The 16,744-nt window shown below is 50.6% G+C and overlaps 1 protein-coding gene across 7 annotated transcripts in view; it reads right to left on the bottom strand.

Annotated features, from left to right (window-relative positions):
• Prom1 (prominin 1) overlaps positions 1 to 16,744 on the bottom strand; it is a 142,517-nt gene that overhangs the window by 101,498 nt on the left and 24,275 nt on the right. For 2 of the 7 annotated variants that reach the window (XM_023699532.1, XM_023699567.1), the window contains exon 1: positions 2,711 to 2,880. The exons of 1 other annotated variant lie outside the window; for it this stretch is intronic. The gene's annotated coding sequence lies outside the window, so the exon portion shown is untranslated. Of the gene's footprint in view, positions 1 to 257; positions 278 to 2,710; positions 2,882 to 5,543; positions 5,915 to 16,744 lie in introns of those variants that run through there. 4 more of the 7 variants (XM_023699551.1, XM_023699537.1, XM_023699565.1 and 1 more) reach the window with 4 other exon arrangements.

Raw genomic sequence — 16,744 nt, 5'->3', positions numbered from 1 at the left:
CCCCTAACAATGGCCCACATGCTTATTTTTTCTCCAAGTTTCTGTGGTTCGCCTCAGTCTGGAGACCTCTTACTCTACCTTATACTCTACTTACTTGCATCCTGACCTCACATCAAACACTCTCCCTTCAAACCAGAAGGGCATCAAGGTCGGGGCCAAAGTGTTTAACACACGTGACAACAGAATCTGTCTTTCTCATCGTCACAAAAGCATCCTGAAGGATGTGTTTGTCCAACGTTGTCACCACCACCCCCCACCTGGGAAAGGGAGCAAGAGGCAGAAATCCTAACAGCAGCATCTGAGGAACAGCACAGACTGTGTGGCTCCTGGCGCCTGACAGATGACAGAGCCTGCGGTCAGGGTCTGTATTCAGTAAGCAAGCGCCTGTTGACTGTGAGAAATAAACAGAACAAAATGACAGGTTTCCTCTGTCATTCTATGAGGGTGACCTTTGGGCACAGAGCCGCAGAGATCAGGGGAGCAGGCTCTTCTATCTTTGTTCCAGTATTCTGGAACACGTGGATGCATTTCCTAATCGACACATACCTAGCTTTCAAGATAAGGAAAGGGTACTCCTAACACATGGAGGGAAGGGGGTGGGAGGCAAAAAGTGACGCATTTTACAAGGGGCCAAAGGATCCGTTACCTAGATTCCAAGTCGAAGAAAACTCCAAGTACGAAATATAATTTCCTGAGTTCTTTGAGTAAAGATATTATCCGTATCTAATCCCTTAGTAGCTAGTCTTTTACTTACCATAGGTGTACATGTGTGTGTGCGCACACGCGCGCGCGTGTTAGTAGTGATGGAACTCAGGGCCTCTCTCAGGTCACACACGTGCTCTGCCTCTGAGCTACACCACAGCCCCTAAGATCCTGTCCCTCCCCAGTCACCTCTGCAGACGGCCACCAACACAATGACCCTAAAGTCTCTCTTTAGCAAAGTCATGGGCTGCTCAGATCTCCAAGTGACCCCCAGGACCAAGCCTGTTCACCCAATGCTTCAGGCCAGGCAGCACATCCCATGTGCACCACAGCCCGGATGACAGGCCCCAAAGGGCCCCTTTGGAATGTCCCGCATGCACGCACGCCACACTCACACCTGAGCTAGCTGTTCCTGAAGGACAGGTGGGGAGTTAAGCCTCAACCACAGCTGTTGCAAGGATTAAAGGCTCAGACTCGTCCCAGGGGAGCTATGAATAAACCCACACACTTGGGGAAGATGCAGGTAGGAAGTCCTGGATGAGCTGGACACTGCCACTGACCACTGCAACCACGCAGGGTGCCACCCACTGCCTCAGAAGGCAACTGGAGTTCTGAGTCCAGATTCCTTTATATTCTCCCCTAAAGTGTAGGTGTCTCTTACATTTTAGAGTAAATGTCAAGACAATTATTAAAAATCTCACCAATTAGGAAACAGACCAGACAACTGAGAAAAGCCAACTCAAAGTAGAGGAGTTGATCATTTTGGTTTTCACGGCTATACCCAAAAGGAAGGCCCGGGTACTTGCCTGTGAAAGCCCTGCAGAACTGGCTTTTCCACTGCTTGGACACAGTGCCTGATGCCCACAGCTCACAGGAGGAGAGCTTTAATTTGGCTCACAGTCTCAGGGCACCCAGTCCACAGTTGGTGGGCTCCAGTGCAGAAGCACTGTGGTGGAAAGTTGTCATGGAGCGAAGGTGCCTCACTCATGGTGACCAGGAAGTAAGGGACGAGGGACCAGCTGTCTACAGCACTAGGCCTCTGTGACTCGTCCAGACTTGCCCAGTTGCCCAGAAGTCTGCCCTGCTAATCCCCCAGATGGATCCCAAATCCAAGTGAGCGGATGCTTCACCTCACCCATCGCAGCCTCGCTGGGTCCCAGGGGCCCCTGAGGGTAGCTGATGGAGCTCCCAACACTAAACTCGGGAAATTTTCAGGACCAGCATTTATGTCAGCATAAAGGAAAGTGCCTGCTTGAAATGCAGATGCCCAAAACTAATTCTGGGATGGGGGGCCCTTCGCCCGTACTTCAAGCTGAAAGCTCCCTGGGTGAGTAACCCAGAAGACAGCTGAAGTTTGAGGACTGCCACGCAGGATGGAAAACCCGCTGGCCAATTCAGGTCTCTTTGCAAGGATACTTCATTTAGGCTTCCAAGACACACCTGAGTAAGGCAATGGAGGTGGGGTCCAAAGCTCCCGAAAAGCCCGCACTGTGTTGTCTTGACCCAGTCTGTGTCAGCAGCTAGGGGGTGACCCTAACTTTTTCACCCACCCGCAAACCTCAGGACCTGACACACAGTAGCTACACAAGAGTGTGAAAATAAAGTAGGGTGGGAGGACCAACAAACCTAACCATTTTATTTCAGAAAGGAAGCAAGCATCTGCCTGGTAGCCATCTCACAGCCACTAGAAGGATGGGTGGGGCCTGTCCAGCCTACAGGGCTGTGGTGACTGCCTCCCCTGACCCCAGCAGCACACCACTGCTCTCTGGGTTCACCCACGGCAGAACAATTGGTCTACCAATGTGGGGAGTCACCTTCCCCTGAGACCGTGCCTTTCAAAATTTTAGAAATTGCTCTCTCAGTGGCAAATGCCTTAAACAGGTCCTACTCCATAAGCCCATCTTACTATTTTTCCTGTTTTTTAAGGTGCAGATTCCTGGTTTTCACTCCAGCTGCACTGAATTCAAGGGAAAAAAGGAGACCAAGGAGGTCAGTTTTAAACAGATACCTCACGTGACCCTGAGCCTGGATCCCACAGAACCGCATTTCAGCAAACACTGGTTTAAAAGTAGGGTGAGCGAGATGTTTCATGTTCTTTTCTTTTCGATGGAAATTCTCAGCATCTTTCCTTTTTCAAAGGATCCCGTAGTACATGTTTGTCACCCACGATGTCCTGGGGAGGAACAGCCTTTCTACTTCAGAGACACCTTTGTGAGTTCTCCAGAAGGCGGCCCTGCCCCTCATTGTGAGGCCAGTCAGGCGCCCTTGTGAGTCCTAGGGGGCAACCCATCTCAGCCAATCAGAGGCTTTCTCTTGCACCTGCACCTGAAGCACCCACTGATCCATTTCTGAGTCACTCTGGCAATGCCAGTGGCCACAGCTTCTACACTAGCAGTCACATCTGCATGCCAACCAGGCGGCTCTCATGGGTCCCAGGTGTGTTTTTTTGTTTTTTGGATTTTTTTGTACAGGGTCTACAGGGTCTCACGACACAGATTGGACTCCCAGCGATCCTCCTGTTTTCAGCCTCCCAAATGCTGGGATTACAGGCCTGGGCCACCACGTCCAGAATCAATCCCCCTCTTAGCAGGCCCGGGGGGCAGGGCTGGCACTGCACACCAGATGGACCCCTGGTCCAGTGCATCTGCCTAGGCAAGCGCTTTGATCCGCTGAGCTATCTGGCCGGCCCTTGGTCCCAGGTTTTTGATCCCCGGTAGCCAGACTTCCTGCCACTTCCCAAAGCCACCCAGTAACCATCCTTCTAGGAAGTGCTACAGTCACCCAGAGATCCCTTTACGCAGTCTCTAACAAAGCATGTTGACCCTTAAATCCCAAAGGTCACATGTTAGAAACTCATTTCCTTCACATTTTAAACAATTCCAACACCACAATTCCTAGCTTAAGGTTTTGTTCTTTTCACCCTGACCTTTTTTGTACTAGTTTTCTCCACTATGCTACAACACAGACATGTTGGTCCAGCATGGGCCTCACAAGGAAATCCGTAAGAAAAGCATGCCATGTTAAGGCAAATAAAACTAAGATTAGGAGAACTGCTAAGCAGACCGCAGCCCAAGCTTCTGAGAGGGACAGGGTCTCCAGTCCCACTCAAGAACCTGTGACAATGACAGCTTCTCCCATTTTGCAATCTCTGCTTTGATCATCTGCTCAGTGAGGCAGCTGAGAGGCTTGGCTGTCCCTACTCCACCATGCCCATGCCCCAGGCTCGCTCAGCAGGACAGAGAAGACGGCTCCTGGGGCGGGGGCCTGAATGGGTAAACTCACCAAAGTGTGAGGTCAATTTAGCAGCGTCACCAAGTTAAATTATATGACTCCGCCAATATCCAAACCTTAGATGGAAAAAAAAAATCATATGTTTCAACCCCACTCATTGCCACGGAGCCCCAGTGAGTGTCTCGGTGGGGCAGTGGAAAGGACCTTCTTCTTAAGAACCCCAGTCGTGCGCTTGCTTGACAATGGTAGGCAGCCGGACTCTCACTGATGAGCGGAGAACCTTTCTCCAGCCGGCGGCGCAGGAAAAAGGTCCCCCCTCGGGCTCCCGGGACAGCCCGTAGTTGCAGGGAACTTGGGGCTCCTGCTTACGCGCTTTCCCCAGTCCGGCGCAAACTCGGCCCCTCCTGCCCGTCTCCTTCCTAGGCAGGAGCCTGTCCAGAGCTACGGGACACAAAAGAACAGGCGGGCGCGGGAAGCCGGCGGCCAGGGAATCCTCCGCCGCCCGTTCGTTGGAGGGAGTTGCCGCAGCAACCTGGCCGTGTCTCTCTTCTGCTGCCCGGGAAGGGCACCAGCTGGGGAACTGAGGCCGGAGAAACGGGGACCTGGAGCTCTGCTCCCCTCCTCGCCACTCCGACCAGCTCTAGGAGAAACTGATCCCGAGCCCCAGCTCTTCCGGGAAGAGCCGCGAAGCCCTCTGCCCACGTTCCTCTTTGTTGTCCAGTCGGCGCGTACGCGCCCAGGGCGCCTGAGGAAACCCGGCTCTCCATCCCGGATAAGGCGCACCTCACCGAGCTGGGCGACCGGAGGGAGGCAGAGGTGGCGTGCGCTCTCCCGCCACCGCGGGAGTCTCCCCTTGGGCTTCCCGACCCCGCTCCGGCTAGGTCAGTGACATTGCGTGTTCCACCTAGCAAACCGCAAGGTTGGCTCTTCGCGTACTCAGCCCGGGGCCCTCGGCCCCTATCCTCCACCCCTCCCACTGCGCCCCGGGAGAGCCTCTCCTTGGTCGCCGCTCGCGCCCGGAATTCGGCGACCCCTCCGCGACTTCGCTCCGAGGCGCGGAAGTCTGCCCCAGAAGCTTCGGCGCGGGCCACCACGCAGCGGGAAAAGTTTGCACGCCCTACGCGACTGCCCCAACCTCCCGTTAGCCGGGCAACCTGGCCACCGCCCTCTCCCTGCGGCCCCGGGGGCTCAATCCGGGCTCGGCCACCTGCCGCGGGCTCCCGTAGGGCGCGGAGCGAACTTCTCCGTCCCTGGCCTGTTCTTGGCGTCTGGAGAGGTGCGCGCAGCCCCCGCCCGGTCCGCGGACCTCTCCGGCTCCAGGACGCGGACACAGCTAACCGCGCGCCGGCTGTCGTCGCGGCCACCGCCCGCACCTCTCCTTATTGGACCCGGATCGCCTGGGACCGGCCCCCGGATTATTTGAAAACCGGCTCTGGAGAACCCGGGACAGCTTCTCGAGAGCCCGCCGCCAGACTGGAACGGACCGCGGAGCTGCTGGAGCTGGGACGCTGCGGGAGGCGAGCAGAATCCAGGCAGCCGGCGGAGACCTGTTGCGGCCTCCTCAGTCCCCGACCAAGCTCAAAGGTGGGGCCGTCCGGGATGGAGGTGACCCACTGACGCACTCACCCGCCGCCGCCGCCGCCGCCGCCGAACGGAACGCGTGGCCAGGTGCCTTTCCCGACCCGCACGGTGATTTAAATATAGCTAAGCCTTGGCCTTGGGCCGCGCTCCGATTGGACGGCCGAGCGGCGGGGCCGCGCGCCCAGGGGCATCCATCCCGACCTGGCGGGCGTGTACTTCCTGCGCCGAGAGCCCGGGCCCCCGCCGCGGCTGCACGCGCACGTCGCCTTTTCCCGGAGCAGAGCCCTCTCCTCTGGTCTCTGAATGTAGCTACTTCCCTGAAAATCCCGTTTCCCAGGCGCTTTGGGTGACTCCTGCTGGCCTTTAGACTTTCTCGCCTGCTCTGGTGGCTTTGTTTGTGAAACAAAACTAAAGCAAAGCGGACTCCCAGGGCTGGAGGTGTAGCTCCGCTCTGGAGCACCACGCACGTGGCCTGGTCCTAGTCCCTGCGCCCGGAAAAAACACAGCAAAAGTAAACTGGCTCCTTGGCGTGTGCCAACCACAACGCTTAGTTACTGGAGTCAGGAAAAGGGTTTGGTATAAAAGGGGCATCTGCTGCAGAGCAGAGCACAGTGCCTCCTTTCACTGGTGCATGTGGGTCCCCCTGACTGACCAGCCCAGGATCTCCACCAGCAGCTCCCGCCAGAAGTAACCCCATCTCTGACTTCCCTCACCAGCGTGCACCACCCCCCCATCCTCTGCATGCAGCTTCCTATCTTGAATTGAGATTGCGGTGGTCTTTTTTTATCTGCATTCATCCATGAATTCAGCAGGAGTGGAAAATACGCAACTGTACCGTAGAGACGCTTTCTTGTCATCATTCTTTAAACTATACAGCATAACTAGTATTTATGAGGTATGATCAAAGCATAAAATGAATGCTTAAAGAACAAATTACAGGAAAAGTTGTGTTGCTCAATACCGGCCCCCAATCTCTTCCCTTCCAGCATACTTATCCCATCGTTCTTGGCACTTCCCAAAGCAGCTCTGAAGTCCTCTTTCATGAATGTCTTTACAGGTGTGAGTTTTAAAACAAACATGGTCAATGTTGTAGAAAGCACCATCTAAAGGCAAGGCACGGTGGTAAAAACGCGCCGAGCTCTCCTCCACCTATTTATTCACAGGACCTGGCACTGTGCAACTTCTGGTCCCCCCCCAAGTCCCAATGATCAGGAATGGCAATGTTTTGAATTGATTCAGGTAATCAAGACAGCCAGAATTTAAAATGCTCAGAAAAAGGACTTCCAGAACTACTTTAGAAAGTGGCAAGAGCCATGAGATAAGTGTATTTGACATGAGGAGTATTTTCAGGGGGGAGTAATAGCAATGTGTCTTTTTTTTTTTTTTTTTTTTTTTTTTTGTATTTTAGGGAAGGGTCTACAGGGTGTTCAGAGTTTCACTACTAGATCGGACTCATAGTGATCCCCCTGTTTACAGCTTCCCAAGATCTGGGATTACAGGCACGTGCCACCGTGCCCAGTCTTAACTGTCCTCTCAGCAAGCCCTTGGGGCGGAGCTGGCACAGCAGGCCTAGGGATTGAAACCCCAGCCCCTGTGCCTGCTTGCAGGAGCTTTAATCCACTGAGCTACTTGGCCGGCCCTGCAACGTGTCTTTTAATGTAATTAATTTAAAAAATTTTAAATCTCTCTTCTCTCCTCTCTCTCTCTCTCTCTCTCTCTCTCTCTCTCTCTCTCTTTCTCTCTCTCTCTGAACCAGGGATTGAACTTAGACCCTTACGCTTGCTAGGGAAGCACTTATTCTACTTAGGCATCTCCCCAGCCCCACATCTCTCATATTTTTATGACACCCCTTACGTAGCATTCACATTGTACCAGGCAGAATAAGTGATCTAGAGGTTAAAGTGTCCTAAAAGGTTGTGTAGTCTAGACACAAAGAGTATGCCATGTTACACAAGGGACTTGGACATCTGAGGATTGGGGTGTCTGAGCAGATCCCAGAACAGTCTCCACCATCAAATGCCAAGGCATGACTATGCAGTCTAATTGGAAGCATAATAGTGAAGAAAAGTACTCTTGGGACAGTGCTAGCATCCAGCAGGTACTTAATAAATACTTGTGATACCGATGGTTAGATGGATGGACTGATGGAAGGATGGGAGGACAAACAGAGAGAAGCAATGAGGGATGGACAGGCAGACTGATGGGTGGTGGACTCAGGAAGGTGAACTTGGTAGCACTTTCTCCCACCCTAGAATCTAACATAGAACAAGTGCTGGGGTGGGGAGTACAGTTTTCTTTTAATGTTTAAGTTGATCTTGAATATGCATAATTGCAGAACAAAAGACCATAGTTCAGAAAATTTCTCAAGTAACACAAGAACATGGTAAGATTAGCAGCCCTGAGAGTGGCTCCCAGTCAGTCCTGCATTTTCATACAAGTGCCTGAGGCTCAGAGGGAGTGTGGAGCCTGGGGCTGGGGAAAAGGTTAGACTCCTCTCGAGAGAGCAGCTCACTCTTCCTGTCTCAAAGTTCAGGCCCGGGCTGACCCCCTTTGGCTGCTCAGAGCCTCAGCTCCTTAATCTGCAAAATGAAGACAGGGACAATTCACAAGACTCCATTTTTCAGTCCTAATGATCATATCAACAATAATAGCAGTCCAGTGAGCACCATACTTAACACGCAGTTACTACGAGCCAGAGAGTGCTGCCAAGTGTTTACACTGACTTTTTATGTAACGTTATCAACCACAGTAAAACGAAACCCAGTTATTATTATCTCCATCTTGAAGATAAGGTGAAAACAGCTTCAGCCATTTACCTGAGGACGTAGGTAGTAAGTGAAGCTCTCAGGTTGAGCCCAGGTGTCCTGACCTATGACTCAGTACACCACAAATAAGCAGAACTCTCTGGCCGCTACTGCCCTGCACTGACAGGGTTAATCATCTGCCTTTTAGGCCACTGACAGCTTCAACTGTTTGGAATGCATTTTGGTACTCTACCCCGGCACCTGCTTTTGCTGCTCTTCAATAAGTGAAAAAGAACATAAGTAGAACATGATGTTAAGATATTTCTGGGCCACTTCAGCAGACAGTAGTAAGAATGGACAGTTTGTTCTGTTTGATTCAGCTTGGAGCCCTAATCCTCTAGGTCTGCTAGTTAGCGAGGCTAAATGTCTGACATTTGTTCTCTGCAAGACCAGCAAGGGTGATGTCTACTCCGTTCCATGCTCAGAGTCAGTAGATGCACAGGTAGGTGTTCCTTTCTGAAAGCATGCTTCATGAAAGAAATCTAACCATGAGACAACGAGCCATTCTGAGAAAGAGACACTTCATGCCAGTGTGGCCCTGGATGGCGCCTAGCTCCCTGGGCTGCACACCCCGCCCAAGTATCGAAGCTGTGCCTAGTGACCACATGGAGCTAGCGGCCTCTGTTCCAGATGTCACAGACATTGGATACTTCCGTTACTATAGAAGGTGTATTGGACAGCTCTGGCCTAAATCACCATAGGCAAAACAGTCAGCAATCAGGAAGGAAAAATGGAGAGCAGCACCGGGATGAGAAACTTGCATTTCAGCAAAAGCCCGAAGGTTTATAGGACCTTAGAAGTGAGCTGTGTGGTGTGGCTGGGAGCTAGAGCGCGTGCTTACCCTGTCCAAGGCCCCGGGTTTGATCCTTGGCACCATGAAGGGGTGTTAATTGAGGTTAATTATTGTCAGCATAGACAAAAGATGGTAATTCTGTCATTCCATCTCTTCCGGGCAAGACCTTTCTTAGGAGAGTTGTAGCAATTTTTCTGAGTCATCAGGACTAAAACGAAATAGGTTTACAAGTACATTATTCTGGTTAAGGTGACAATTGCCATCACAAATAACATGTTCAAAAGAGAGAATGTGGCTTTTCCGACTCCCAGTGCAGTCGCTGCTCTGAGATCCTCAGTGTGCTGCCCATGGTTGCCATGGGGAAGCTCAGCAAAGAGCCAAGTGAGACCACCACAGCTCTCCTAGGATGGCCCGTGTGCCACCTGCTGGGACGTCACTGTGCATTTTCCTGGAATTGAAGAGTGCGGTGGACCCTGGGATGCTTGTGCCAACTGGTTGGAGCCTGGAGCAGAAGCAGTCTAATGAGGGATACATGGGCGGTGTGTGAGCATTCTGACGGGGTGAGAAATGGCACAGTGTGGAAGACGTTACCAGCTGGATGGCATGGGGGTCCTCTCAGAGGCATCTCTGGCAGCTGAAACCTCCAGCGACTTATCTATGAACAACTGTTGCAAAATCAATGCTGATAGCAATGACAATATCCTCTTCGTTGATATGGTTTGGTCCCCCCCGGAAGCCTCGTGTGTTCTTAGGGTTTTGCCGGAGGTATTTGAATCTAGAGTGTGTAACTGACTTGTAGCAAGACCGTGCATGGCTAAGGGTGCTCGGCTTAAGGCTCGGTGATGGCTGGATCGGTCCACTGGCTGGCTTGGCACCACCCTAATCTCAGTAGACCTGACACAATATAAGGAACAGAGAGAGGCTTGTCTTGCTCTGCCCCGGAGCTGTAGCTGTCTTCTGCTGCCTGGAACTAGTGCCCGGTGCCATGGCCATCCTGCCTCGGAGCCACTGACCGTGGGCTGTGACCGCTACAAACTGAGCTCATTAAGCCTTTCCTCCCTTTGGCTTCTGGTGTTGGCATTTTGTCTTGGCAATGAGAGAAATGTAACTAAGACACTTGTGTAAGGAAAAACCAGGGTCACGTATGACTTTTCAGAGAAAAGATCACCATCATCTCAATACTGCTCTGCCCTCGAAAGACTGAACTTTGGTAACAGAAGGGGAGGGAAGGAGACTGAACAGCTTCCTGCAGGCCAGGCCTCTCTTATAAATATTTTACCTCATGATTTCCTGTTCCTCTTGAGTTTTTTTCTTCTCTGCCTCTGGGCTTGAATGCCAAAAATAATATTGTTGGTGTTAAATAACGAAAAGCCAATAAAACGCTCTTTTCGTACTTCCGGCACCTTCAGGTATTATTTGCAATTCGTCTGTCAAGCCCATTGCATACTAATTCAAAAGGCAAAATCTCTCATCCAGTCTGAATAAAGGGGAGAAAGAACCAGAAGGAATGAGGCCATGACAGGACCTCGGAGGCCAGAGCTCGGGAGAAGTTGGAAGCCTCAGTCGCAGTTAGATGCCCCATCGAGGTTTTGTGCATTGGAATTCGCCTTTAAGCCGTGAGCTTCTCATAAATGCCTCCTCTCTGGGACTAGCTTTCATCTCTGCCTTTCCCTCTGACATCATTTTTAATATGCATTCAGTCTAATGGAGCCTATAGGATGCTTTAGCAGGCGCAAGAACGTCGGCAAAGCAGGGCCCTTCGTCTTGCTTTCACATGAGGCTCCTCCTGGCCGAGGCAAGAGAGGCCTACGGAGGTAGGGAGAGTGCTCTCAGTCCTGGTTCTAGCCCTGTGCATTTTTGTCATAACCCACATGAGTTTTAGTCAGGAATGCAGAAGAACTTACCTCTGTGCTAAGCACTTTCACTCTCCTGATAATAATTGCTATTGTTACTTTCCTCTAAAGAGCTGCTAATTTGTACTTATTGTCATCATCTGAAGCACTGACGAGCTTTGCATACATTAAAAATAGGCATTTCAGATTCCTGATTGTGTATATGAATATCTGCTCTTCGAATGCTCTTGGAACTAGGCCAGTCTTAAAGTCGTAGCAGTTCCCTCATTCATAGACAAATGGTAAAATCTTCCATGTGTTCACTGTAGATTTGCATGGGGGTCATGCTCTTCCTTCCTCGCAAATTATAATTTAGAAGTTGCAATGGGACTCGCCACCTCTCCCCTCTGGGGAGATAAACAGCAAACTTTAAGCATTCCGTAATTGATTTTTAAGTCAAGTGTGAATAAATGCTGGAAAGGTGAAATCTACAGTTACTCCTGAGCCTTTCAAGAGACTCCAATATGGCCCCAGGACTGTAGTCGCGTCCTCTTCACTTGGGCAGAGACGCCTTACTCCTCACCGAAGGTTCCTGTCAACTTCTCTTCTCCGGACAGCAACCCCACTAAGAGCAGTGTTTCACTCAAGCTTGCGAGCCACCGCTAGACACAAAGAGAAACATTGGAAGAGCTAGATTCCAATGAATTCCTTTAACTGCGGAGAACACAGAATGATTTGTTGTTTTTAATTAACAAGCACGAGAGTGTTTTTGTTTGTTTGGGTGGTCACTGTGTTTTGCGGTACCGTGGATCCAGACCAGGGCTTTGTACATGCTAAGCACGCGCTCTGCCTCTACACTGCATCCCTAACAGCTACACGAGTTCTTTAAAACTCAAGGGGAATGGGAAAGAAGTTTAAACGTTGACATCTGTAGTGTTAGCATGGACAGCTAAATCAGTTAGAAATGTTATAGGCAGGCAGACAGGGCCAGGCCCTCAAGAACAGGCAGGCAGCAGGCCTGTGGGGCTGCAGCTCTGGCAATAATGGATACTCTGAATAGGCAACGATTGCCGTGGGCAAGTGACTCGGACCTTCTGGCCCCTCCCTTCCAGGAAAGGTCCTTGTTCCTTCTATGCACACTGCCTATGTAACTTGCTTCCCCATTGGATCAATATCACCTGAACAGCTATCCTTGTAATCTTATTTGTTTTTTGTTTTTGTTTTTATATTTAGGACTGGGTCTATAGGGTCTCTGTGTAGATTGGACTCATAGTGATCCTCCTGTTTACAGCCTCCCAAGTGCTGGGATTACAGGCACAGGACACCACGCCCAGTCTCAATCCCCATTTTAGCACACCCGGGGTGGGGGGCAGCACAGCAGGCCCAAGGATCGAACTCCTGGCCCCTGAGTCTGCCTAAGCAGGTGCTTTAATCCACTGAGCTATTGGCAGGCCCTTGTAATCTTATTTGCTAACCACAGTTTTGTTCCACCTTATATCTGCCTCATGGTTTCATACCAAGCCCATGGTTTTGCTCTATGATACTTTGTTTGAGAAGTGGGGCCCTTGGCAACCTGCTTTCTATTTCCCCTTCTTTCTCTCTTAGATAGAGGCTGTTGTTCTCCCGATGAATATTTCCCTACTCTTAGCCTCTGTTACTACTTAGAATTCACTCTTCGAGTTGGAGGAACATGAAGTCAACATATTGAGCATCCAGCAGGTTGGGCATGATAATCATTCCCTTAGATAATTTAGATTATTTGGAGATTCTTAGATCATCCCAATATCAATGTCAACTCCATCAGCTGTAAGTAGGAAGTGCTCCCCTAATTGTGATAATGAAAATGTTCAAAATCCAGGGTTTGATTTTTAAGTTACAAGTGGAATTTCTTTTGAGTTGGGAGCAATCTTATCATAGGTGCTCAACAGGGGTCCCAGGTAGTGCTTTTGGCAAATGCTAAGGATCGTGGTCATGAACAGAAGCACGCGTCCCTATTCACTTAGGCCATTGGCTATTAGGTTGCCTATCTGGTCTGTGGGTAGGTAAATTCTCTACCCCAGTTATCAGATTTCTATAATTGATTACTTACTTTCTTTGTCACCAGAACAAACCTATTGAGTTGACATCATTAGGCCCATTGGATAGATGGAAACACTGAAATGTAGATAAGTGTTTTGCCCACTGTCACAAGAGTTCAGATGGACCGAGGATTTCAGACCTCTTATCAAGACTCTTTGCTCATAGAACAGCACAGAAGGGAAAGTTTGCGGGGTCTGGGTGTGAGATAAGGAGCAGACCACTGCGGTGGTCCAACTGACTGGCCTTGGAATGCCCTGGGGTGCAGGCAGAGTGGAGCTTTGTGTAGATGGGTCATGAGCCCATGGCCGTGGAGTCTGTGTCTGGCCACTGTCCCCTTTCCTGCTGGAATCTCTGGCCTCCTGAGTTCCATGGAAGGGGCATCTCTGCTCTGCCATGCCTGTCTGCCATGAGGCTCCTGCCCCAACCATAGACTGAGCCCCTCAGATCATGAAAGTAATTAACCTTCTCTCCTCTTAATTTGCGGGTGTCAGGTGTTGGGTTTCAAGGACGAGAAAGCTGATAATACAATCTCACTGTAGTCCCCGATGCTGTCACACAATATCCCGTGCCTGGTGGCCTACAAACAATCGTTTCTCTGGCTCCTGGTTCTGAAGGCCGGGGGGTGGGGTCTAACAGAGAGGGGCTTCCTCTGCTGGGCCACTCCTGCTGGGCTGCAGCATCACAAAGGGCAAGTGAGCATGTGGGGGCCTGTGTGGAAAGTAGGAACTTTGGGCAGGGCTCGCTTTCATATCAGAACCACTGCCCTAGGCCCTGACCCAGGCATGGGCTGACAGCACCGACCCACTTTTCGGGAGCGCAGCCCTCCTGCCCTAATCACCACCACAAGGTCCCTCTTCCTATAGTTCATGGTGCTAGTTAAATTTCATCCTGAGTTTTGCTGGAGGTATTCAAACTGTGTGGGAAGCTTGGGGCTCGCTTGAGCAGCTAACTGAGCCTCTACTCAGACCAACTTCTAGGTACAAGGCCCCAGCATGTAAGACAGGGCCACGCCGGGAGGTTCTCCTCACATTTATGCCACGGCACATTCAGTGGCAGGCTGCTGTGGGCAATTATAAGAGAGGAATTTGGGTGGCGGGCGGTGGGGCAAGGGAATAGACCCTTCCTGGATCCCTGTGGAAGTCTGCAAGTGCGAGGGCTCATCCCGAGGCCTGCGCTTAGGGAAAGTCTACATTTTACTTCTATGTCTGAGCAAAGAAACACTTATAAAAAAAGAATGGACTAATGGAGAAGTGGCTTAGCACATGATAGGTCTTCAATGAATGTCAAAGGAAACAAGAGGCAGTAAAAATGAAGTTTATACTCTTAAGACCTATAAATGTAGCAATAGCAAAAGCACTTTCAAAGATCAATGAAGAACACCCACAGGGCAGTTCTCTAGCCCTGCTAGGGCCACTTACTGTCTTCCTAAAGACTTTTATAACTTGTTTTTTGACCTCAGTCTGTTTGCCCTGAGGGGTCCCATTCCTTGTGTGGAGCTGGGACCCAGACATCCCTTGTTGTCAGTCCTTTCTTTGGCCCCTTTTCCTCCTTCCCCATCTCTTGATCCCCTTCCCTCCTGAGAAAAATTCTATCTCCAACTTCCTATTGTCTGTCTCCTATTTTATCTTTATTCATCCTTTGGATTTCTCAAAGAAGAGAAACCATACACAATTTAAACTTGTGTGTCTAATTTATTTCGTTTAACCTTATGATCTTGAAGTGTTTCTATTTTTCTACGAATGACTCAAGCTTTTCCTTCTTTGTGGCAGAGTAGTACTCCACTGTGTGTAGATATCACATTTTCCTTACCCACTCACCCGATGACGGATACATGCGTCACTCCCAAGATTTAGCTGCTGTGGACAGTGCTGCTGTAAACGTCAGTATGCATTATCTCATTGTGTTAAAGCCTTTTATGGTCTGTGTGTGCCTGTCCCCCAAAGCCTCATGCAGTCATTGAGGTGCAGTTCTACAGTTTGTGATTAATTCGTGATCCAAAGCTGGGGTGATGGGTCTGCGGACTGCTGGGATTATGGGTCTGAGTTCTGTTGGGATTGTGGGTGTAAATGCTACTGGGATTATGGCTGTGAGTGCTACACCAGCCTGGGGTGGAAAGCCTGAAGGCACCATGAGGGAGGCAGCCTTGCTCTCTGTGGCCACATGGCAGCTGATCCTCCCATTTGCTCTTGTTGTTTTGTTGCCTTCTGCTGCCATGAACTGCCACATGCCGCTCTGCCTTGGAGCCAGCCAAGGACGGACTGAAACCTCCAGTAACTGCGAGCTAAATAAACCGTTCCTTTCTTCATCTTGAGTGTGTGGCATTTGTTCCAGCAAGGAGAGAAGAATAACGGAGACAGCCTCACAAGCTGGGTTCTGCTCTCTTCGTTTTCCAGAGAAGGACATCGAGGCTCGCGGATGCATCTCTACTTTCTTACTTCCACGCTAAGAACCATAGTTACCATTAATGAGTGCAGCCATGACTTTAAGCACCTTACCTATATATTTTATTTACTATTTAAAATAATACTAGGAAGGAAGTATTAGTTAACTAAATGAAACAAAAATATACCGAGGATCCACTAGGTGCCAGGATGGTAGTAGAGGGGGATAGCAAATAGTCCTGCCCCACGGAATCCACAGTCCAGGAGGAAAGCAGGTGTCAGTCAACACGTCTGCATAAAGCGGTGTGCTACGTGAGAAGATGTGCCCGTGGGTATCACAGACACACGTGGCACGCTGTCTGTGTTAGTCTCCTAATACAGTAACACAGTCTGCTGTGACACAGGACCATAGTCGGGGAGGCTTTAGCAGAGGAAATGTGCTGTCCCACTACCTGAAGGCCAAAATCAAGGCCAGCAGGATCAGCTCCTTCTAGAGTCACGGGGCAGGTCTGCTCCAGTGCCTCTGCTGGCTTTGGTTGCTTGGAGGTGGAGTCCTCCCCGTGTCTGCACACAGTCCTTTCCCTGTGCACGCAGTTCTGTCTCTGTCTACATGGCCTCCAGCCGTGTCTGCTTAGGGTTCACTGTCATCTTGAAAGAATCTACTTCCAAATAAGATCACATTCACAGGCAACAGGACCTGCTTTGGAGGCAAGCAGTTCCACCTAGAGCAGCAGCACCTTATCCATAGCCTGACTGATGTTCCCATTGACTTGCCTAAGCTCAGGCTGCTGGCTGAGCCTGCCAGCTTGCAAGCCCAGGCCTTCACCCATGGTGCCGATCCAGCTCTTAGAGAGAAAGGTCTCGAAAAAGTGCCTTAGAAATCCTTGCCCGGGGCTTATCTCTAGGAGACACGAACTCACTCACTGATTCATCCGACACACAAATCGCTGAGCACCCACGGCATCCCTGTACCAGCCTGGTGCCGTCTTTTGAGATCCACTTGTGGGCAAGACATTGCTCCCTTCCTTCTTGGAGCCATCCAGGTAGGGAAAGAGACGCTACACAATAGACATAAAGCCACGTACATGCACGTATAGGAAGCCAACCAGAGAGCAGGTGAGTGAAGAAGAGAGACTTCCAAGTGGTGACCATGGAGGCCTCAGTGGGAAAGGATTTCAGACTGAGAGCTGAGCAGCTGAGGAGCAAGGCAGGTGGTAGAAGAGAGGGGACCAGGACAGCAACAACCTGTCCTGTCCACAGAGCTCCCAGGAGCCACACCAAGAAACTGGGAATGTCCTTCTTTCTTTCCCTCCCTCCCTCCCTTCTTCCCTCCCTCCCTCC

This window comes from Octodon degus, unplaced genomic scaffold, assembly GCF_000260255.1.
Source record: "Octodon degus isolate 3935 unplaced genomic scaffold, OctDeg1.0 scaffold00006, whole genome shotgun sequence".
Classification (NCBI taxonomy): domain Eukaryota; kingdom Metazoa; phylum Chordata; class Mammalia; order Rodentia; family Octodontidae; genus Octodon; species Octodon degus.
The sequence above is the reverse complement of the archived record's forward strand: the minus strand, read 5'-3'. Positions and strand labels throughout refer to the sequence as shown.